Source organism: Sinohyriopsis cumingii, chromosome 17 (genome assembly GCF_028554795.1).
Source record: "Sinohyriopsis cumingii isolate HCF-2022 chromosome 17, ASM2855479v2, whole genome shotgun sequence".
Taxonomy (NCBI): Eukaryota; Metazoa; Mollusca; class Bivalvia; order Unionida; family Unionidae; genus Sinohyriopsis; species Sinohyriopsis cumingii.
The window spans coordinates 66657882-66682285 of NC_142977.1; the positions used below are offsets into that span (position 1 = coordinate 66657882).

Below are 24404 nucleotides of genomic sequence, written 5' to 3' on the forward strand. Positions count from 1 at the left end.
GACCCGCTGAACCCGAGGGATAGTTTGTACGGAGGAAGGACCAATGCCACCTGTTTGCTGTACCAAGCCGACGAAGAGAAAGGAGAAGAAATCAAATACTTGGACGTGTGTTCGCTGTATCCCTACGTGTGCAAATATTGTCGTTTTCCCGTAGGGCACCCACAATTGCTGACGGAACACATTGACCTGAAAAATATTCGACAATACGAAGGCTTGATCAAGTGTAAAGTTTTGCCTCCCACGAACCTCTACCATCCCGTCTTACCTCACCATTGTCAAGGCAAACTGATGTTTCCCTTGTGCCGTACTTATGCCGAAACGTGCAACCAAGACCAAGCTTGTCAGCACACCCAGGAAGAACGGGCCTTGACGGGAACCTGGGTCAGCGTGGAATTGTTCAAAGCTTTGGACATGGGATACCAACTGTTAGAAGTGTACGAAATTTGCCACTTTCCCAAGACACAACAATACTGCAAGGGTGACCCCAGTCAGAAAGGCATTTTCGCCGACTACGTGGATGCCTTTTTGAAACTGAAACAAGAAGCCAGCGGCTATCCGTCCTGGTGTCACACTCCCGAAGACCAAATACAATTCAAAGAGAAATACTACGAACAAGAAGGCATCACTTTAGACCACATCGAGAAAAACGAAGGCAGGCGATCGTTTGCCAAAGTGATGTTAAATTGCTTGTGGGGTAAAATGGCACAACGACCGTGTTTACCCAAGACGGAATATTTGACAGAACCTTCCCGCTACTTCCAGATGATTCACGACAAAACCAAATTCATCAAACACGTGGACGTCGTTCGAGAGAATTTGATCTTGGTCAATTACGAAGAAGATCTGGACTTTGTACAAGACGACCCTTTTGGAAATGTCATCATTGCGGCTTATGTGACAGCCCATGCTCGCTTAAAATTGTACGAAGCTTTAGAACTGTTAGGGGAACGCGTCCTGTACTTTGACACGGACAGCTGCATTTACATCCATCACCCGATTCAACATCACCCTGACATCGAAGGAGACCGTTTAGGAGCCTGGACAGACGAGCATCCCGACGACAAGATTTTAAGTTTCGTCAGTGGCGGTCCCAAAAATTACGGCTACGAATACCGGGACAAACAAGGAGAAGTGCACACGACGTGCAAAGTGAAAGGACTGACTCTGAATTATCGTACCAGTCGAGTGGTCAACTTTGGGGTATTGAAAGAAGCCTTGCAATCGGGAGAGGATGGAAACTTTAAAGTGACCACCTATCAACCGAACAAGATTGTACGTTTACCCACTCACCACATCGTCAGTCGACCCTTGGAAAAAGTCTATCAAATTGTATACCAGAAGCGAGTTCGACTTCCCAATCATTTCACCTTACCGTACGGTCACGTCGGTATTGGTCTGTATATAAAAAGGAACCCTAGGCAAAATTGATAGTTCATTGTGACTACCAAGACCGAGCGAACAAGATGAATACTTTCAGAGAAACACAGAACAAGTTGTTTAGAAGGGCACAATTCAAGTGTGAGGCTTCGGAAGTGGAATGCGATTGTGAGCCTTGCGATGGGACCGATGCTGTACCTTGTGACCTGAGCGATGCCGTAAAGCATCATGGGAACTTTAGTGCCCCTACCCCTATCATGGAAAGTGATGCTGTGCGTGTCAAACCTGTGGGATGCGAAAGTGATGCCCCTCGTCCTCTTGGACATTTTACTGGGTTTCGTTTTAAAGGGGAATGTTCACCTTCACGTTTACCTCCCTACGGATGTCATCCAGCCCTGAGCAAACTCCTGCCCATTTCACTCAACCCTCATCGAAACGAACCTGTGAAAAACGAATATTCGTTTCCTGTGCGTTTGTCGGAATACTGCGACTTTGAAAATCGTCTTCAATCGTTCAAAGGAAAATGGCCTAAGTATCTGGGAGGACCGACCCCCGAAGAATTAGCCAGAGCCGGATTTTTCTACTTGGGCGAAGGAGATAAAGTCAAGTGCTTCAGTTGCGATGTGTCACTTCACCACTGGGAACCGCAAGATTCGGCCTACGTAGAACATGCTCGATGGTCACCGAATTGTCATTACTTACCTTTAGTGGGACCGAGACATTGAAGTAACTTTTTAACATAATAATCTGTTCATGGATACTTTACAAGAGAACATTCGTGCTTTGCCTGTGGAGTTGAGAGAACGCATTTATCGAGAACTGGTTAACATACAAGTGAAACGTAAAGAACAATTGCATCCGTTACGTCACCGGTGTTTGAACCACTGGTACCTGAAGGCTATACAAGGATTGATTCAATTGAAAGTGTTCCATTGGACAGACATTGATCAACGACCTCCTGGTTATAAAAAGGAATGGTTTGGTATTGACGATTTTATCTACTACATTGTAAACGTACTGCATCGAATTCCAGAGGAAGAGTTAACGAATTACCAACATCTTGAACACAATGTCAACTTGGTGAAAGAGGAAACTTCTGAACGAATTGTAATGTGTAGATTAGTGACTCAACGATTTAAATTCGACACTGAAGTGAAACCATGTTTGTGCAAAGAGTACATTTCTTGTGTCAGACCAAAGAGGATTTAGTATGACCTATTCATGGATACTTTGCTAGAGAACATTCGTGCTTTGCCTGTGGAGTTGAGAGAACGCATTTACCGAGAGCTGGTGAAAATACAAGTCAAACGTAAAGAACAATTGCATCCGTTACGTCACCAGATCTTTAACCACTGGTACCTGAATGGTATAAGAGAACTGATTCGTCAGAAATTGTTTCAGTGGTCAGACCTTGTTCAACACTTTGAGGTCGCTAATGATCGACATGTTCATGATTATGGTTACTTCGAGATTCACCTAGTGCAATGCATTGAGGAAGACAAGTTAAAGGATTACCAACATATTTTACGTGGAATCTACTTAGAGGAAGAGGAAACACCTAAACGAACTCTGACGTTTCGGTTACAGTATGCAAGATTTAGATTCCCTACTGGAGAACGAAGATCTCTGGCTAGAAAGTACGTCTATTGCATCCGAAAAAAAGAGAATATAAAAACAGGCTGCCATGCCACGGTTTATGTCACATGTCATCCAACAGATTCCGTGGAAGGAACTCAATGACCATATTCAAACCGTGGATCATTACCATCAATTATTACAAGAACTGTATCCATTCAATTTTGGACGACAAGTGGTGTGTGTCTTAGTGACTTGTTTTCTGGGATTTCGTTTACCAGCCGATTCCTTGTGGACTCTTTACGATCAGTACTTACCACCTCCATGGCCTTAAATGGTCACGAAAAACTCCTTTTGCTCAAAGCCTTGCGTTTTCATCTGGATACTTCTCGACCTCAACAGGAAAAAAAGATTCGTCAACTTTTAGCTACCCAAGACGTGTATGACGATGTGTGTGTAGCTTGTGACTTACACCCTCATTGGACAGATGTTCGTGACTGGAAAAAGGGGGGTTTTGAGGCTTGGACCCAAGAAGTGGCCCAGTATGCACAAGAGTTGTTCAAGGAAAAAAGTTACTTTTCAACCTGTGTTAGTGACGGTGCCAGAAGAACCCGTCACCGAGAACAACCACTCGCTTCAGGACAGAACTGTCATGGACAGGCCTGAAAGGTCATTCCGGGAGGACACTTGTGTGACAATACCTCATGTAGAGACTGTAAGAACATTACACACTGTCCCTAGGACATCTTCGTTACCCAAAACATGTTGTACAGACACTTGTTTATATTCCACTTTGATCGCTTTGCTGTGTTTTATATTCCTGTACATCACTATTTGGGTTGTATGTATTTTTGTCTTTCGTGTTCATATTTGAAACATTCAATAAACGTGTTCTGAAAAAAGTATATAAACTCTTGTCTTGTTTGTTTTTTGTGTCACAAGTGACATTTCTCACACCATGGCTACCTCTGCTGTCTCTGCTCCCTCTTCCTCTACTGTCAAAGTCATCGACGAACACTTAGATCGTGCCAGTTGGGAGGCTTTGTATCTTCGCCATCCCTTTAACATGCTCATTGCTGGACCTAGCGGTTCAGGCAAAACCGAATTCGTCAAACGTTTGATCGAACATAAACATCATTTGATCGATCGGCCCCCTCAACGGATCGTGTGGTGTTACAAAGAGTGGCAATCGGCGTACAACCTCTTGCGTGAAAGTCAAGGCGATTCCATCGTGTTTGTGGAAGGCATTCCTAAAGAAGACGACGGCATCGTCTCTGACTCCCGTCTAACCCATTTGGTCATTTTCGACGACATGTTAGGAGAAGACGAAGAAGAAATTAAATTGTGGTTCACGCGCAAAGGGCATCACCGTAATGCCAGTGTCGTTTACATCACCCAAAATTTGTTTCAACAAAGTAAAGCCCATCGCACCATCAGTCTCAATGCGCATTACGTGGTCTTGTTTAAAAGTCCTCGAGATAAATCGCAAGTGCAAGTCTTAGCCAAACAGTTAGGAACGCCTTGGCTGACTCAGGCGTACGACGATGCCACTCAAACTCCACACGCCTATTTACTCGTCGATTTGAAACCTACGACCCCCGAGGATTTGCGATTTCGTACCCACTTGTTTCACCAATGGTGCCAAGACGGAGGGCCTGTCCTGTACACGTCTCCGTCCTCGACTTCATTTCACTCCCCATGAAAAAAATCTATAAAAACCTCAGACCCTTTTTCGTCTGTCTCACACAGTGTGAACATGACGTCCCTTCAGTCGCATCTTCCCGTCAAATTGATTCGTGCCTTGTATGGCATCAGTCGAGAAAAAGATCCACAAACACGAGCTCGTGTCTTAGAAGCTAGTCTCAAAGAAGTCTTACGATGGTTCACGGTGACGGCACGTCAATTACTCCAAGGAATCATTCAGATTCCTCATCAAACCCAACGCTTTTTCGATCGAAACAAAGTCGCTTTGGTCCAACTGGCCGATCCCCGCATCGACACTCAAACCAAAAAACAAATCATTTTGAAACCTGGAGGGAGCGGTACTCTAGGAGGGGTCATCATTCGCTCACTCTTAAGATGGGATCCTAATGCCCCCAAAGTTATCCCCAAGACAAAAGTTCAACGAAGCCCCAAGAAGAAAAAGAAAAAGACCAAGTCCCCAAGAAGAATAACTTCTCCAGTGGCAGGACCCTCCTCTGACCAGACACCACCACCATCACCCCGGAAAAAGAAAAGAAGCCCCCAGAAAAAGAAACAGAGAAAAAGTCCCCAGAAAAAGAAAAGTCCACAGAAGAAGAAGAAAACTAGTCGCAAGAGAGGCACTTCGGCCAGGACGCAACCTTACACTCGCAAGCCACGACCTGCCACAACGTCTCCGGTAGCCTCACGTTTGTCCACTTCTCCGTTGATGTCACCAGGAACTGAAGAGTACTTGGAGACGTTGATTACACCAAGAACTTCTCCGTTGATGACCCCCAAAAGAACTTCCCCAGTGGCAGGACCTTCCAATTTAGCGGCAGTGGCTGCTGCTCACAAAGTACCTTCTCCCAAAATCAAAGTCCATGAAAGATCGGGCATGTTACAAAGTTTACTGGATTTGTCCAAGCAAGAACTGGCTCGATTTAGTCCGTTACGTACCCCTGCACGACGTGTCATGCCTGTCCTCAAACTGATACGCCGTAAAGACAATCAGTGGCGACGCGTTCCAGTATAAAAAAGGCCTGTGACCGAGTAGAGTATCAGTGTTTTTAGGTGCTCCTAAAGACTCAAAGATGTCACCCTCCAGAAAACCCCAAGGAAAAAAAAGGAAAGGACTGCCACCACGTTTAGCCAAACATGGGGACATGTTATCTGTCCTGTCCAAAGCTTCTCCACCCCTACGAAAAAAACTCATTCAAACGGCCTCCAAAGAGGTCATCGATACCGTGTGCGAATGTTGTTTGAACGTCTTGAAAGGCACGATCCCTTTGTCCAAACACCAGAAACAATGCTTAGGCAAACATCGTCACGTTCTTCGGAAAAGGGTTCAAAAGAAAATTCCCATTCGTCAAAAAAAGAAGATGTTGGTCCAACGTGGAGGCATTTTACCTCTCTTGTTAGGCCCCATACTGAAAGGAGTCTTGGGAACCATGTTGGGAGGACTGGTGGGAGCAAGATAAAAAGGCCTTCGGAAGTCCCAAGATCTCAGAATTTACCCCTGACAACCCCATGGAAGGACGAAAACTAGCTTTAGTGCCTTACAAACGATGGATGGAATACCATCGGTGGCAAGAACAACGCACCCCGCATTTACCTCCCAATCCCAATTTGAGCGAGATGTCCCAGTTACAACACGAATTGCAATCCTTGATGGATCGCCAAGATTTGTCCGAGACAGAAAAATCGCAAAAGTACGGTCAACTCTTGCAACGACTGCAACTCTTTCACCAGAAAGCTTTAGACGAAACAGCTTTACCCACTCTGAAAGATTTTAAGACCTTGATGAAAAGTCCAGCACCATCATCATCATTACCACCACCACTGTCATCCCCAACCGTCACCAGAGATGCTACCCCACGAAGACCTGAGGAAGAAGAGACGCGCGAAGTGTTTCAAACACCGTCAGCAGCTCCCATTTCGAGTAAGATTGCAGCATCCTTATTGACCCCGTCCCCCACACCCCAACGAGAAGAAATGAAAGCTTGGGTTAAAAAGATGATGTCCACTCCTCCTTCGACAGAAGTGAAAAAGAAGAAGAGAAACCAGAAGCGAAAAAAGAAAAAAAACCCAAAGCCATTCCATTGCCACCTCCACCACCACTACCTTCGACTTCTACTCCCGTAGCCCATCGGACACGTAAATCCGTTTCCAAACCACCCTTTCGACCCACCCAAAGTAGCATCACCGAAGAGTGGGTGACTTATTAACACACCAACACAAAAAATAAAAAATGGAAAAAGTCTTAGCCAGCATTTACTACGATCCCTCCCATCCTGCAGGTTACGCAGGAGTTCAAAAATTGTATCGTGCTGCCAAAACGCGACTGAAAAGTCTCCGTTTACCTCAAGTACAACGATGGTTACAAGAACAAGCTACCTACACTTTACACAAACCCATTCGACGCAAGTTTGCCAGAAGTCGCACCCGAGTGGAAGGCATCGATCATCAATGGCAAGCCGATTTAGCCGATGTCTCTCATTTGGCCAGCTACAATCGCGGCTACAAATATTTGTTTTGTGTCATCGACGTCTTTTCCAAATTTGCCTGGGTCGTGCCCTTGACTTCCAAATCCAGCAGCGAGTTAGTGCGAGCCCTGCAACGGGTGTTGAAACAAAGCGGTCGTCGCCCTCTTCGATGGCAAACGGACAAAGGCACCGAATTTCTGAACCAAGCTTTCCAAAAAGAATTAAAGAAACGTGACATTCATTTTTTTACCACCGAGAATCCCGAAACCAAAGCCAGCATCGTGGAACGTTTTCAACGCACTTTGAAAGAACGCATGTGGAAATATTTTACGCATCACCACACTCTGAAGTACATCGACATCTTACCGCACCTGGTGCAAGCGTACAACCAATCTTACCATCGAAGCATCGGACGTGCCCCGCAAGACGTGACTCCCGACAACGAAGTGCTGGTGTTTGAGCGCCTGTTTGGTACGTCCCCGACGAGGGCTGTCCCCAAGAAAAGTGGAGAGTTGACCGTAGGAGATTGGGTGCGCATTGGCAAAACCAAACGCACTTTCGACAAAGGTTACTTACCTAACTGGACGACCGAATTGTTTCGCGTCACTGGACGAGTGCATGGCCGTCATCCTGCCGTCTATAAATTGGAAGACATGAACGGAGAAGTACTCAAAGGAACGTTTTATTTGCCCGAGTTACAACGTGTGACCAAAAAAGAAGACGACGTGTACGACATCGAAAGCATTCTCGAACGCAGAACCCGTAAAGTGGGCAAACGACGTGTCAAAGAAGTCAAAGTACGTTGGAAAGGATATCCACCCAGTTTCGATTCTTGGATCGACGCTTCGCAAGTCATCGACTATAAAAAGAAGAAGTGACCATCATGCCCTTTCACACAGCAGACGCAGCTACGTCGACCAGTCCTTCTTCCCCTAGTTCTTCTGTGCAAGATTTACAAAAACAACCCTTGTGGGTGTGGTGTGGAGAACGTGTGCCTAAAACGCAAATCGTCTTTTTCTGCCAAATTTTCGTGGTGTATTGTGTCATAGGGGCAGCCATCGCCAATTTGAGTTTGCAACAAGGAGACAAACAATTGTGGACCATTTTATTGAGCAGTTGCATCGGTTACCTGCTTCCCAATCCCTCCCTGAAATTCTCCTCGAACGGGAACGTTGTGTCCAGTGCCAGTGCCAGTCACCACTCCAACAACCACAACCAGAACCCCATTTTGGGCGGAGACACACCTCTGACATCCACTAATATTCCCTCGGACAGCCACAGAACTCTGGAATTATGAGTCACCAAAACCAATTTTACTTAACCTTACCCAGTGACAGTTCCATGGAGGTGTTTCCCCACAACACGTTGTGCTGTTACACGGCCAAATTACCTCAAGCCATCCCCTTAGATCACGAAGCCCATTGGGAAGTGGCTTTAGTAGAAATGATTCACCCGACCCAAGTCCTCAATGTCGTTGCCAATCAAAATAAATTTGATGTGGAAGTTTATGACGAACAAATACAACAGTGGATGGATACCCATAGCAAATATAAGCATAAAACCCCTAGCACAAAAAATCTAAAGTACACCATCTATCACTTGTTCATTCCCCCAGGTTATTATTTTAGTGGTCAACATTTGGTCAACACCATAGCCACCAGGTTTAATGGCGTGTTCGGGGAAGCTTTTAAGAATGTCAAGAACAAAACTATCACCCTGGAATACCACAAAACAGCTCGTCGCTTCCTGATAAAATTTCCTGAGGATAAAATCATGGGTTTCTATTTCTGTGATGAATTGTTTGACATGTTGGGCGGTGACATGGAGATGAGGAAGAGAGTAGAACAACTAAAAAAAACCCCCGAATTATCAATCATTTACGACAACGATTCTTTTGGCCAGTATTTTCGTACCCCGGTAGAACTGAACCAAGGACTGAATTTGATGTTTGTGTATTCCGATGTGGTGGAATACAACGTGGTGGGACACACCTCCGTACCGTTACTGCGTGTCATTCCTTTCAAAGTGGATTCTGCCGCAAACGCTGACGAGGAAGGTGGAAACACTTACCACGTCCACCGCGAATTTGTCCATCCTCACTATTTGCCGGTCAGCAAGTCGTATTTGGACACGGTCAACATTACTATAAAAGGAGATTTGGGACAAAATATTCCATTCACCAAAGGAAAAGTCACGGTGAAACTCCATTTTCGAAAACGGTTCTCTCACGACTCGTAAGCAAGTCATGTATCCAGTGTACCGAGGGGTTGCACGACAGCGAGGACACGGTTTAGGAGATATGTTAAAATCGGCCTTTCGTTCGGTGGCCCCGGTGTTGAAACCGATGGTGACACGCGGATTGCACGCCTTGAAAGATGCGGCACTGACGCAAGGCAAAGAATTTCTCCAAAATGTCATCATCGACAAACAAAACCCTAAAGAAGCCTTGATGAGGGCAGGCAAAAATGTCTTGCTGCAAACGGGCAAAGACATTTTAGGGCGACGAGACACACCTATAAATGCCCTGCACGCTACCGAGTCTGGCATTCAGCAAGGACAAGGTAGAAAGAGACGACGAAGAAGAAAACACCCTTTCACCAGACTTCAAGCTAGAAAGGCCAAGAAAAGAAGAACCGTTCGAGACTTAGACGTTTTCGATTATTGAGAAAGAGAAAAAAATGATGCACCGAGAGTCTTGCGCTTGTTCCAAGACGGAACTGGATATGTTTGCCATGCCCCCCACCATGATGACCATGCAAGAATCCCAGTGGGTGGAATTTCATCCCGTCTCCTCATTGACCGATTCCGCTCCCATCGAGTTTGAAATCAAAGGACAGCCCGAAGATTACATCGATCTGAATAGCAGATACTTGTACTTGAAAGTGAAAGTGATGGAAGGAACACCTCCCGCTAACATAGATGCTGATGAAGCAGTAGCTCCCGTCAACAATTTCATGCATTCCTTGTTCAGCGAAGTGGACTTGTACTTGAATAACAAACTGGTCAGCAGCAGCATGGATACTTACCCTTATCGAGCGTACCTGGAAAATCTCTTGACGTACGGAAAAGAAGCCAAGAATACTCATCTGGATGCTTGCGTGGTATGGAAACCTGACCAAGCGACTAAGTTCAACGGCATTACACTTGCTGGGGATGCTTCAAATACAACGGGATTTGTAGAACGACGAAAGAAAATTCATCTAAGTCGTAGTTTAGAACTGATGGATCGCTTGCATTTGGACATGTGGTTGCAAGAAAAGTATTTGTTGAACGGGGTGGATATCCGCTTGAGACTGAATCGCAGCAGTGCCGCTTTCCATTTGATGGCTGCTCATGATGCCACTTACAAAACCATCATCGAAGGAGCCAGACTTTACGTGCGACGTGTGGAAGTGTTACCTAAAGTAGGTAACGACATCAGTCAGACATTGAGCAGAACGACCGCCAAGTATCCGATACGACGCGTAGAAGTGAAAACCTTCACCATTCCTGCTGGACAGCGATCCATGATCCAAGATCATCTGTTCCAAGGACAGTTACCCAAACGATTGATTGTTGGTATCGTCAAGAATTCAGCCTTCAACGGAGCCTACCACGAAAATCCTTTTGAGTTTCAACATTACAAAGTGTCCAAGATCGAAGTCAGTCGCGACGGCAAGACCTTGTGTACCCGACCTTTCGAGCCTAAATTTGATCCCGAGAAGAATTACTTGAGATCGTACTTGTCCCTGTACGAAGCTACCGGACAGTTAGGAACCAACACCAGTCACGGCATTACGTACGACGAATATGCAGGAGGCTATGCTTTGTGGGCTTTTGATTTCACTCCTGACCAAGGCAGCGACGAGGGACATTTCCACCCTATAAAATCTGGCCAGATTCGTGTGGAAATTCAGTTTGCAGAAGCTTTACGCGCAGAAAACACAGTGAACGTCATCCTGTATGCAGAATTCGATAATACCATAGAAATCAACAGTTTGAGAGAAGTCATCCTAGATTACTAGAAGCCATGGAAGACTGTTATCCCTCTTTACCTAGTGGAGAAACTTTGGAGATGGAATGTAAGGAGACCGTGGAAAAAGAAGAAGTGATCATGATGAAATCGAGATGGCCAGAACAAGAAGCCCATTTAGTCTCCTGTTTTGCCAAACACTTGGTCGACAAAATGACGGAATTGATCAAGAAAAATTGTTATGGATGTCAAAACGATCATCCCAGTCAAATTCAACACGATAAATGCCTAATGTTAAGTCAAGAAGAAAAATTGGACGAGTATCTGGACGAAGCTTGGAGTCTCATCTCGAACAAAGACGTGTTGCACCAGTGGTATAAAGACTTGCGTGAACATTCTTGTCCAGCATTAACCACTCAAGAGATCCATCGTATCGAAGCTCTCCTGAATCAGAGTGAGGAAACAGAACGAATAACCGTTTATTCGTCAGACATTTTCAAGCAAAAAGTCAGGATCGAATTGACGATTTATTATTACCTGTGAAGAAGAAAAAAAACACAAAACAATGGATACCTGGGAACTTCATTACCTTTTGAACCACAGTTCGTATACGGCTTCTTGGAATCCTGTCGTCTGTGCTAAAGATGAACTCCCTCATCGCAAACCTAAAGACCATCAAGCTTACGTGATCAACACGGACGACAGTCATCTCCCAGGAACCCACTGGGTAGCCATCTACTTTCCTCAAGAAGGATGTGTGGAATATTTCGATTCGTACGGATTGCCCCCTTTGGAAGACGATATCATTGACTTTATGAGAAGAAATGCTCAAACCACCCGATTCAATAATGTGAAATTACAAGGCACAGATTCCTTGGTGTGTGGACAATATTGTGTGTATTTTCTGCATCATCGCAGCCTGGGCTATTCCTTAGAACATTTAGTGACTCATTTCGATCCTCGTTCTTCTGCTAGAAACGATGTGAAAGTAGACCGATGGTTTTGTGACCATTATGCTTATCTTTTGTCTCAAGCTAGGAAACGTAGTGTCCATCAATGGCCTAATGATTTCCAACAGTGGAAATCACAATTTCATTCACAACGTTGTCAGCCTTGTTCAAAGTAGTTAGTATTTGAAGAAAAAATGTTTGTGATTTGAAGAAAATTGTTGGATGTTATAGTGTTGGATTATTGTTAAAAATGTTGTTGTTTAGTGTTAAGTGATTTTTAAATAAAAAATGTTGTGTTTTGAAAAAAATGCCTTTGTCTTTTGTTTAGCTATAAGAATGTTGGATTGATGCTCTTTCATTTCTTACTATCCCTCTCATGAACGTTGCGGCTCGAAAACCGTGTGGGGATGTTTTCCTTCACGTCCGCGCTTTAACTTTAAGAACCGGTTTGTTCCCAGTCTAACCATCCATTGTCGACTCATCCTCCTACGAAGATGTGCTCCAAACTAGCTAAGCTCAACGAAGCCTACGTGAATTTGCATAGGGTCAGACACAGTCTGATACCAAAGCCAGAAGAAATAGAGAACGTGAGAATGTTAAAAATCACTGAAGACCTAATAGAAGAGCTCTTCAGAGAAGAAGTGAACAGGGAAAAAGAAGAATGGACAGAGAAGTACAGACTTCAGAGACAGCAGCAACAGCAGCAACAACAGCAACAACAACAACAAGAGCAGCAGCAACCTGAAGCTGACAGAGGCTTTGTCGATTGCCGTATCGACACCAAAGAGTTCTTCTTCTCTTTCCGAAGAAGCAGACCTATCGTCAGAAAGTCTATCCTCAGAGGACATCGCATTCTTAGAAACTAAAAAAGAATGCCATAGCAAAACAAAAAACAGCCCTTTTCAGGGCTACCCAATACTCTAGAAAAGAAATAACTATTAATTTGCCAATGTGTGTAAGTAGAGTAGTGTGAAAATAAAAATTAACTCTCTCTTAAAAAATGTGAGGGTATGTGTTTGTGTGTTTGTGTGTTAGTAAGAGCTAAAAGTAAGTTGGTGTGGATAGTAGATTAAAATGATATATTATCTTAGTGTTTGAGGTGTATATTTGGGATTAGATTGGATTGCTTTGAGTATGTGGATAGTCTATTGAAGTGATTTATAAAAAAATTTTACAATAGTGATGGGTAGCATAAAAAGTGAGTGAGTGTTTCTTTTAGGTCAGCGCGTTGTTGTTTTTTTTTTGGTTCATGATCTAGGTAAGATGAATTTTATGTTATTAGGGGATGTTTTCCTTCACGTCCGCGCTTTCAGTATAAATTGAAAGTCGTTCGGCAGTCCAGCTACCCTTGTTGATTGATCAACACCAAAAAATGAACACGAGACTTGAGAAACTGTTGGAGCTTCATGTGCATCTGGAATATGCCAGGCGCATATTAAATGAACTGGCCGCGGAAGCCATTGTCGAGGAGGGAAGGATAAGAGAGGAGGAAAGAAGAAAGAAAGAAGAGGAGGAGGAAAAGGAGAGAAAAAATTTCAAAATCCCAGAGAGCGAAAATTGGGATTCTGAAGCGACATATCCTGCCTCTGCTCTCTCCCCCCAAAAGGTAAAAAGTAACTGGGGGATAAGATGCGTATGTGGCGCCAGGCCTGGAAGGTGCCACCATTAACCAGGTGCCCATGAAGTTCCAAACAAAACAGCCCTTTTCAGGGCTACCCAATACTCTAGAAAAGAAATAACGATCAATTTGCCAATGTGTGTAGGTAGAGTAGTGTGTATATAAACACTAACTCTTTATTAATAGTGGAAGTGTATGTGTTTGTGTGTTGGTAAGAGCTCAGGTATGTTTGTGTGAATAGTAGATTATGGGTTTCTTAGCAAATGTGGAGAGTATAGTTAGGGTTATATTATATGAAATGAGAAAGTAGGGGGATGTTTTCCTTCACGTCCGCGCGATGTTCGGTCATCATCTAGGTAAGATCCATTTTATGTTTTAGGGGGATGTTTTCCTTCACGTACGCGCTTTTCGTATAAGAACCCACAGTATTCGTCGTTCAAACCATTCTGCAAAGAATAAAAAGAAGATGGCGTCAAACCAAATGGACAAATTACAAACCTTGCAAGACGTTTTAGACAACTTAGGAATAATGGAACAGATGCTAATAAGACTCGTTGAAGACCATTATTCCTATAGTCCCCATCGTGTAAAGATGGAAATTAACAATTTAAGGAAAGCAAAGGACAAGATTAGTGGTGTCATGAAAGAGATCAAGGAGGAGAAGGAGGATGAAGAGGAAAAGATAAGAATAAGAACATGGAACGAAAAAATTGAAAAAGAAGAGGAAAATGAGAAGAGGAAGAAAGAAGAAGAGGAGGAAGAGAAGGAGAAAAAAAAGAAGAGAAAGAGTGTTGGAGATAAAATAAGAAGTTGGTGGAGGAAAAGACGAAATTAGAAGAAGAAAACCCAAAGGCCCTTTTCAGGGCCAGCCATATTTCTCGAAAAGAGATAGTCTTTTGAATTGCCTACCCCTTTTTTAAAAATTTTTTTTAAAAAAAATCCCATGTTAAATTCCCCTTGTCCCTAAACAAGCCCAAACTCTATTCCCATGTTAAATTCCCCTTGTACGTAAAGTGCCCCACGATTTATCGCCATGTTAAATTCCCATTGTACGTAAAGTGCCCCACGATTTTTCTCCATGTTAAATTTCCATTGTACGTAAAGTGCCCCAAGGGTGTTTTTAATGCTAATTCCCATTGTACGTAAAGTGCCCCCCTTCACTACTGACGTGACTAAGATATTTATGTCGTTTTGTAAATTTTGATGGCTCTATACTAGGATGATTTTTGGTTTTAAATTCTAAAGAGAAATCATAAACTTTCGAAGTTGTATTAAAGTTACAAAAATGTTTCCATATTTTTATGCAGTCACTTGTACTTTAATTAAATTCTAAAACTATCTTTTTCGCTTTAGTTATCAACGTTTGGTTACATTCGTGAATTTTTAAAAACTGTTTTAGTTAAATTTGTTGACGTTTTGTAAATTTGTTTGGCATGCTGTTTTTGACAGATATCACACAATTTCATGACCCTCTTCTTGCATTTAATAGGAGCATCTTGTTTTAGAATTGCAAGAAAATGTGCATTCCAACATTGTACATCAAGATCTGGAATTATAAGAGTAGGTTAACATTTACTTCAAGCATATTTCAATTCTATAGAAAAAAAAATATATGCATGAAAACGGTTATCGGATCAGCACTTTATAGTGGCATGGGCCTTGCTGAATGGTTTACAGAACGTGTTTCATGAAGTTCAGATTGAATAGTTGTCATTAACAAAACAAATATCTATGGTATGAATTAAGGTGTGAATAATAAATGTGATCAATTAATGTCATCAGCATGATAGTGACTCGAGTGACTATCATTTGATTGAGATTGCATATTGGTAAAATAGAATTCCATTTACTTTACCAGTCATTCATGAAATCAATTTTCCGATCATCCATTAACAAAAGGATTGGGCCATAGTAAGAAGCAAAGAAAAGATAATCTCTCAAATCAAGACGATCGCGTATTTGAAGGACGATAAATGGAACACACACGAATGGGCTTAGACGATGGTAATTTCAGAACAGTTGTTACGCATCTGTTTCTTGAAATATGTAATATCATGAAAGTGAAATCAATGATCCAAATACAATCAACAATCACAGTATTTATATAAGTTACAAATCAAAAAGTTAAGACATGCTTACATAATTGTGAGTTATGTTAACAATTCTCCATGCACCCACTGCAGATTTTACGTGGAATTTAAAACGTGATGTGATAAGAAACACACGTTAATCAGAAATCGATCAAGTGCAGATGGGAAACAAGTGTCATTAAAAAAAGTATTACAAATTAGTATATACAATAGTGACATGTTACGGGGTTCGGCATACAAATAATTGGGTACACAAATTTGCATGATTGTAAACTCACCCTCAGACATGTAAACATCCAAATATACTTTAATATTACATACAAATATATAAATATACAAGGCAGTTTGCCATAACCTATTAAGATATCACCTGGATTGCATCCATTGCTAACACTTTAATGAAGGAAAGATAATGACGATACTATTTTATCATTTTCAGATAGACACTTCTGAGACAACTGTACCAAAATAAGGTAAATTATTTTTTAAAAATCACTTTTTGGCTTATGAAAAAGAAAGGCATTATCATAGATATTAATATTGATATTAGACAGTACTAATATTATTATAGATATTATTATTTATATTAGACAGTATTTATATTATTATTGATATTAATATTGATATTATACAGTATTGCTATTATTATAGATATTAATATTGATATTAGACAGTATTTATACTATTATTGATATTAATATTGATATTAGACAGTATTGATATTATTATAGATATTAATATTGATATTAGACAGTATTTATATTATTATTGATATTAATATTGATATTAGACAGTATTCATATTATTATTGATATTAATATTGATATTAGACAGTACTGATATTATTATAGATATTATTATTGATATTAGACAGTATTTATATTATTATTGATATTAATATTGATATCAGACAGCAGTGATATTATTATAGATATTAATATTGATATTAGACAGTAGTGATATTATTATTGATGTTGATATTTATATTAGACAATATTGATATTATTATTGATGTTAATATTGATATTAGATAATATTGATATTATTATAGATGTTAATATTGATATTATACAGGATTGATATTATTATATATATTAATATTGATATTAGACAGTATTGATAGTATGTATATTAGTTCGGTGTTTTAACTACATAAACACAGCCTTTAAAACAATCCTTTTGTGCTGAGGTGTTCTCGAATTGGTATTGTCATCTTGGCTAAAACAGTCGAGTTACTAATTATTTTGTTTTGATGTGAATCCTAAATAATAAAACACACTAAATCTAGTTTATTGTAAGCATAATTACAGCAATCATTCTTCTTATCAATATCTTCGGTGGTTTTTTTGTTCACCATGTATGTCTCCTTGTAGACACAACCATCATGACAACAGGAGAACTAGCGTCATCCGCAGGAGTAAATGAGATTTAACGTTAGCGAAAGCTTATCTCTGTAGTAATATTCACATCTGACAATGTTTTAACTTTTCAACTCCATACATAAACAATAGAGAAAGCAAACTTGAAGTTTTCGTCCTCACACTAAGGACTTCATCAGCAGATTGATTTAAACTCTACTGACTGTTAACATCGCTCGATTAAATTCTTACAATTAACAATTCACAATTCTTCATTACTTGGTAAAAACAGAGATAGAAATGCTAAGAAAATTTCTTGTATTCCAACCATATTAAGTCATCAAAATAAAAATAAGTCTATATTCCAGAAAGTGAATTGTTCATGATGCAGATGCCAATTCCTTCTGATATATCTACCAGAGTATGGGTCTAAACATGGGATTCCTGCTCAAAGTCATTTTTATTTTGCGATACACCATTTTCTCCAATCATTACTGCTCCGATCACAGGACCATGGAAATAGTAAGTATGATTTATTGTGCTGGACTTCTGTGTACAGTCGCAATGTTTGCATTCTGAAAGTATATGTTTGAACTATGACGTACACACACACACACACACACACACACAAATATATATATATATATATATATATATATATATATATATATATATATATATATATATATAATACAACATTAGCTTTTTAATGTTAACAAATGATTCCATGAAATTCTGCCAAACAATTAACTCGTCAGTCCAGTGTCGTCGTCTTTCATGATTCAATTAATATAGTACTTTCTTTATCAGAGTAAGTTTGAACTGTCATGAAGAAATATTATATTTGAAAATCATATTTGATATAAAATTAAACATCAGAGTTCCGACGTAATACCAAACTTGTGAATAGCAAAATTTATTAACATTGTTTTAATTTGATATAGCCAAATAGGAGTAATTACAAAAACAAATAAAACAAGGCAGGCTAAATCTTTCGTGTAATAACTAATGAATTCCTGATATTTAAGACAATAAAACATATTCTTAAATCAAATGATGGAGTTTAATGAAGCAAGTGCTTATGAAATGGTTACCAATTACGAATTTACAGATCTTTAAACTGCGCCTCGTTTCCAACAGCCTACAACTATAGTATGTTTTTTTACGTAGATACTGTATGCTATTGCTCGATGCAAAATGCAAAATCTTTCCTTATATGACTTTCATCATCGCTTTTATATTATAAATGTTATTATTTTCTGTATTGTATCTTTTTTATTTAAGGCATTCATCGTAGTCTAATAAGTAGGTTTCCATCATTCTATGTACTTCTTGCCTTCTTTTTTCCCGTCTTCTGCTTCTGTCTAATTCTGGTCCTTTTATTTCTTACTCTGTCAGGGTTAGTCCGAGTTTCCTCTAACCCTTGCCACCCCATTTTTTGATATTTGGACATTTATGTTGGGGTGTAGGGTCAGAGTGCATGGGGTAGCCGCTTTTTAGCCGACCCAGCACACTTGAACGACCTTTCATCGAGATATACCTGCATGAAATCGATAGGAATATGATTTATTTTCACAAAAATCGTGAGCATAGCATTCGTCATGTCTTTAATCCGAAAGTACGTCGTTGCTGAAATTTGACCTGGATTTGGCCATTTGCATTCCGAGTCACATGACTATACAAATCTCGGAACCTACATATCAATGACATCAGCGGTCATAGTCAGGTGATATCGACAATAACAAATTTCCCAAGTTGTTGTACATAGAATTTGGACATATTATATAGAAGTCACTTAATGTTTGTAAATAAATATAATGCACGCTTAATTCTCAACATATTTATTCCGAGAACAACGAACAGAAACATGTCGTTATCGCAGCAGGGTGGAGAAAACCATTTCCAAGAAGTATCGAGCACGTGTCAGCGATGTTTTTTGTTGGTTGCACGTGACTACCACATTGACACGTGCTCTTCGTAGTGAATCTGGTTTTCTTCAAATTTCTGCAACATTTACAGGTTTTCGTCGTTGTTTTCACAATAAAATATTTTGAGAAGTTTTTTAAAATTATTTTTCTATCAAAATTACATGACTTATTTATATGTTCGATTTGTTTTCCTACAGCAACATTAGAAATGGTCTGTTGTTGATATCACGTGACTGTATGACCTCTGATGTCATCGAGATGTCGGTTGCGAGAGTTGTGTAGTCACGTGAATAGGAATACAAATGGCCAGATCCAGGTCAAATTTTAGCAAAGATGCACTTTCGTCTCTTGTATCAGCAGATTAAAGACAACGAATGCTACGATCGCAATTTCTGAGAAAATAAATCATATTCCTATCGATTTCATGCAGGTATCTCTAGATGAAAGGTCGTTCAAGTTTGCTGGGCCGGCTAGTAAGCGGCTACCCCATCCCGACACCAAATGGTGTCGGCGAATTCCAACTTTTCGATAGGGAATGCGCTCTGACCCTACACCACAACATAAATGTCCAAATATCAAAAATGAGATGGCAAGGGTCAGAGGAAACTTGGACTATGTCAGGGTTAGTTGTGCTCTTTCAGCTGATTTTGTCTCTGTTGATGTTATTTAGTTTTCAATTTGTTTTGCTGTTTTTCTCCCAGTTCATCTTGTTGGCCATGTCTTTGTTCTCGCTGTTTTGTTTTTTTCCTGTTATATTTTTCCTAGCATGGTGCTCATTTGTACTTATTTCATCTTGGTTTCTTACGTTGTTGTTTCTTCCTTTTGTTTTCGTTTCTGTTTTCCTATCTCTTTTTGTTCCTGGATTTGCTTCTGTCCTATTTGTTGCTGTTGTTTTTCTCTTTGTTGTTGTTTTGGATATTCCTTGTCTTGTTGTTGATCTTGTTATTTTTGTTTCCCAATCTCGTGTTCTTGTTTTTTCAGTTGTTGTTGAATTTGCTTTTGTCTTGGTTGTTGTTGTTGTTCCTCTTTCTGTTGTTGTTTTAAGCTTTGATTTTCTTGTTGTTGCTGCTTTTTTCCTGTCGCAATTGTTGTTGTTGTTTCGTCTGTTCTTCCTGGTGCTTTGTTTTTGGGAAGATTTCTGCCGTCGCAACGTAGGTTTGTTTGTTTTGTTCTCTTGTCTATTTACTTGGCTCTGCTGCGGTCTCCTCTTGGTTATTCGGACATTTGTGTGGAGTGTATCCTGTTTTTCCGCACCTGTTGCATTTTCTGTGGTGTATACAACCTTTGTACCACGATTTAGTTAGGGATCTGTGTTGGTAGAAGGCTCTTTTCATTTTCTAAGTTTGGTTTTTTCTATTTCTAGTATTCTTATCCCATTGTATATCCTGGATAGTGGAAGGACTGCCAGTCTTGATGTTATTACTTTTATTCCAATGTTTTCCCCAAAACTTTCAACGTTAATTCAAGGGGTATTTCCATTGGGACGCCTGATAGGTGAAGCTCTCCTGTTTTTTTCTTAATTTTCCTTAGGATTGGTGTGGGCTTTTTTACTGTGACCTTATCTTCCATGATGTTTATTTCATCGTATGGTATAATCTGCAGGTTCCCTCTGGGTCGTAGTATGTAGCCCTTGTACCCTTTTCTATTAAATGGAGTAGGTTTGATTTATGTAGTCCGGATTTATGACTTTTAGAGCAATCATGATTGTTGATGTTGATGGTATCCTTTCTGTTGGTGTATTTGACATGTCCAACTCTTGGTTACCTTCTTTGAAAGAACATTCGAGGTATGATCCATCGTCTGTTTCTATCCTCTTCATCGTAAAGAATGTTTCCAACATTTTTATCTCCTTGTGGGGAGCTGCCATATTTTCTTGCTTTCTTGTCTGCGTCTCTTGAGTAAAGTTCACTCCTTGTGGTTTCTATTCTATTTCCAATTTTATATTTTGTTTTGAAAGTTATGTTTTCAATGTTCCATTAATCTCTACAAACTTGTCGAAGTAAAAATCCGTTTCACTTCACATTTCGTATCCTGTGGACTTCCGCGCAGTTTGATTAGTTTGTGCTATGACAGACCTTATTTCTCAAGAATGAGTGTCAGGACCATACTGACTTTCGAGCTTTTGAGCATGGTTCATCTTTCACAGGCCTTGCCCTACTTGATTGTATTTGTAACCATAAGGTTGAGTATTACTGGCGTGTGGTCTGAACTTGGTTCTGTTACAATGGTGAATTTATTAATTACGTCAACATGTCCTTCGGATATACAAAATGTGTCAAGACGGCTCTCCTTACTATTAACATATTTATATGTGTATTCCCTTACGTTTCTATTTACGTGTCTAAAAGCGTCTGCTAGGTTATTGATTTTTAAAATGTTTTTATCAACTTATGAAGTTTCTTATCCGATTCTAAAATGTCCTCACTTTTGTCTAAGTCAGTTACTAAACAATTGAAATCTCATCATACAATTTATGTTTCTAGAGAGTAGTCCTATGTTGTTTGGTTCATTTTAGTTATGAAATTTGATTTTTTATCGCATATTTCCCCAGCAGGTACATATATATTAAAAAATGTTCCACTTATTTAGATTTATATGTATTATCCGTCCCTGTAATTCATTGGGTGTTTTAAATAATTACAGGTTTAGTCCCTTGGCGGTACGCCTTACTAGTATTACCACTCCAGATTAACCTTCTTTTGGATAATTACTGGTGAAAACTAGGTTGTCTTGATTTTCTTTTATTTTCTACATGTTAGGAGAGCAACACTTTAACCAACAGAGTTATGCGGGGCCCCGAGTGGCCGAGTGGTCTAAAGCGCTCACCGTTACGGACCACTGCCATCTCACCTCTGTCTGAGTGAGTTCGAGTCTCAGGCTCGGCTAACGTTGGTACGTGAGAAAGCCTGCCAGTAGCTTCTCTTGGGTCGGTGGTTCTTCCCTGGGTTTTCCAGGGTTCTTCCTCCACCAATTATACTGGCCGCCATGTATAGCCTATCTTGTGCTGAATAATGGCGTTAAACTCTGCAACAACAACAACAACAACAACAACAACAGAGTTATGCAAATCACAAATAGTTTTGTATTAAAGCCTGTATAGTAATCTTATGAACAGAATGCTTTAATGTTTTTCAAATAAATTTAACATCTTTGCTAACGCTATAATGAAATACACTTTAAATGAATAAATAAACACCATCTGGCATTTTGCACGATAAACATTGATGAAAATAAAAAACAAAATCGGGTTTTGCCTGATTATAAAATGAAATGGTCTTTATGGACGGTGATTTTTAGCGTGCAAGTATGAATTTTGAATTTTTTAAGATCTGGTTGCCTCGTCTTCAACTGAGAAGTGGGCGTGGCTTTAAAAACAATGTTTTTCTCTGATTGGCTGCACGTATGTATGTATGTATGTATGTATGTATGTATGTATGTATGTATGTGTGTGTGTGTGTGTGTATGTACAGTTATAAACATTGATGACAACGAAGAACTAAATCGTGTTTTGCCTGAATAAAAAACGAAACGGTCTTTACGGACGGTAATAATTTTCGTGCAAGTATGGATTTTGAATTTTTTAAACAGTGGTGGCCACGTCTTCAACTGAGAAGTGGGCGTGGCTTTAAAACAATGTTTTTCTCTGATTGGCTGCACGTATGTATGTATGTATGTATGTATGTATGTATGTGTGTGTGTGTGTATGTATGTATGTATGTTTACGTGCGTGCGTGCAGGTATGTATGTATGTGTTTACGTGCGTGCGTGCAGATATGTATGTATGTATGTATATGTTTACGTGCGTGCGTGCAGGTAGGTAGGTAGGTAGGCATTTTGCACGATGATTTGAAAAGTCCTACACATTAATGATAATGAAGAACTAAATCGTGCTTTGCCTGAATAAAAAACGAAACGGTCTTTACGGACGATGATATTTATCGTGCAAGTATGGATTTTGTTTTTATATATAACGTGTTACGTTGTATCAATGATATACCAAGATATGCATACATTTTTCATGTGAAGGAAACGGGACTTGTCGAGTTTCCTTTTAATTAAAAATTTATAGAACGAGTGGTATTTTATATTAATGCAATGTACATACTATTCTTAATTTTTTTATAACGTACAAATACATGTATTTGCCCTTTGAACGGAGTTAAGATTTACTACAGACAACGGTGTATTGACCGAGTGAATGAACTCCACTCATCCTTGCCGAGTGTTTCAGCTATTCACAATCACCTTTGCATATAGGTAAGTTGGTTGTTTCCTTTTTTGAGTTTCTATTTTTTTTCCACACGGATTAAAGCAATATACCAAACACGTATGATATAAACATGAAAGATGGTTTTATTGAAGAAAGTAGAGCACTTCAAACACATGGTTATCTACGCCATTCACACGAACGTTCAGCCATTCACGTACCGGCGCATGGAAATTAATGTGGAATATAAACTAAGGGAAATAACGAACCAACAAGAGGTAAAGAAAATATTTTAAAATATTTACAGTTGATCTAAGTCATTATTTTGCTTCAATAACAGTCCTACCAACCATAAAACTCTCTCCGTCTCTGTCTGTCTGTCTGTCTCTCTCAGGTCGGCTTGACTTAACTTTTGCTATCATTCAGAGGTCCAGAGACATCGTGGGGTGACGCAAGGGAAAATTCTCTACGCTCTTCTTTTCATAGATTTTCGCCTTTCGCCTGTATCTTGCTACGATGGTCCAGAGAGAGAGAGAGAGAGAGAGAGAGAGAGAGAGAGCGAGAGAGAATGGGGGGTGGGGTGGCGACCTTTGGACATTTTCATATTTAATTAATTATAATCAGTGTTTAGAATATTATAATAGGCTTAAGAATCAACAGCAAAAAACCATTCAATACATCACAGTAACCGACAAATTTACCGAATAATGTTGACAGGGTTTGCAGTATTTGTATCATTGATTTTGTAAACATTGTAAATCCCATGGAAAGTGAACACATAACATTACGTTAAACCATATTCTTGTAGGTTACCTGGCGAAAGTTCATTTTCAAGTCTTTCATCCAGCCCAAATTATTTTCCTCTCTCACTCCAGATTTCTCCTTAGTTTGTCCATTATGCACTTAAGGGAGCGAGGAACAGAAAGCAAATATGACTGCGATGAAATTGTGTGCCAGATTAAATTCATTTAGAAAACGTGGATTATGAATACTTTTTATCTTTCTTTTTTCTTCATGCGTCACTAACGATTATTGTGTGGAAATTCGTCCTTGGTCAAGAATGAACAGTATAGGGTTGCTAGAATGTTTGCGTATGCTTATTATTGCGCCATGGGCGGATAACAATTTGGTATACCAATAGTATTGGTATATCAAATTTATTTATGCCACCATATATATATAT

The 24404-nt window shown here is 39.9% G+C and overlaps 1 long non-coding RNA gene across 1 annotated transcript in view; it reads left to right on the forward strand.

Annotated features, from left to right (window-relative positions):
• Nucleotides 1-24404, forward strand: part of LOC149779145 (uncharacterized) — a 51195-nt gene that overhangs the window by 16357 nt on the left and 10434 nt on the right. Inside the window, exons 2-3 of the long non-coding RNA XR_016415374.1 lie at nt 16168-16201; nt 17455-17608. This is a non-coding gene — a long non-coding RNA (uncharacterized LOC149779145). The remainder of the gene's footprint in view (nt 1-16167; nt 16202-17454; nt 17609-24404) is intronic.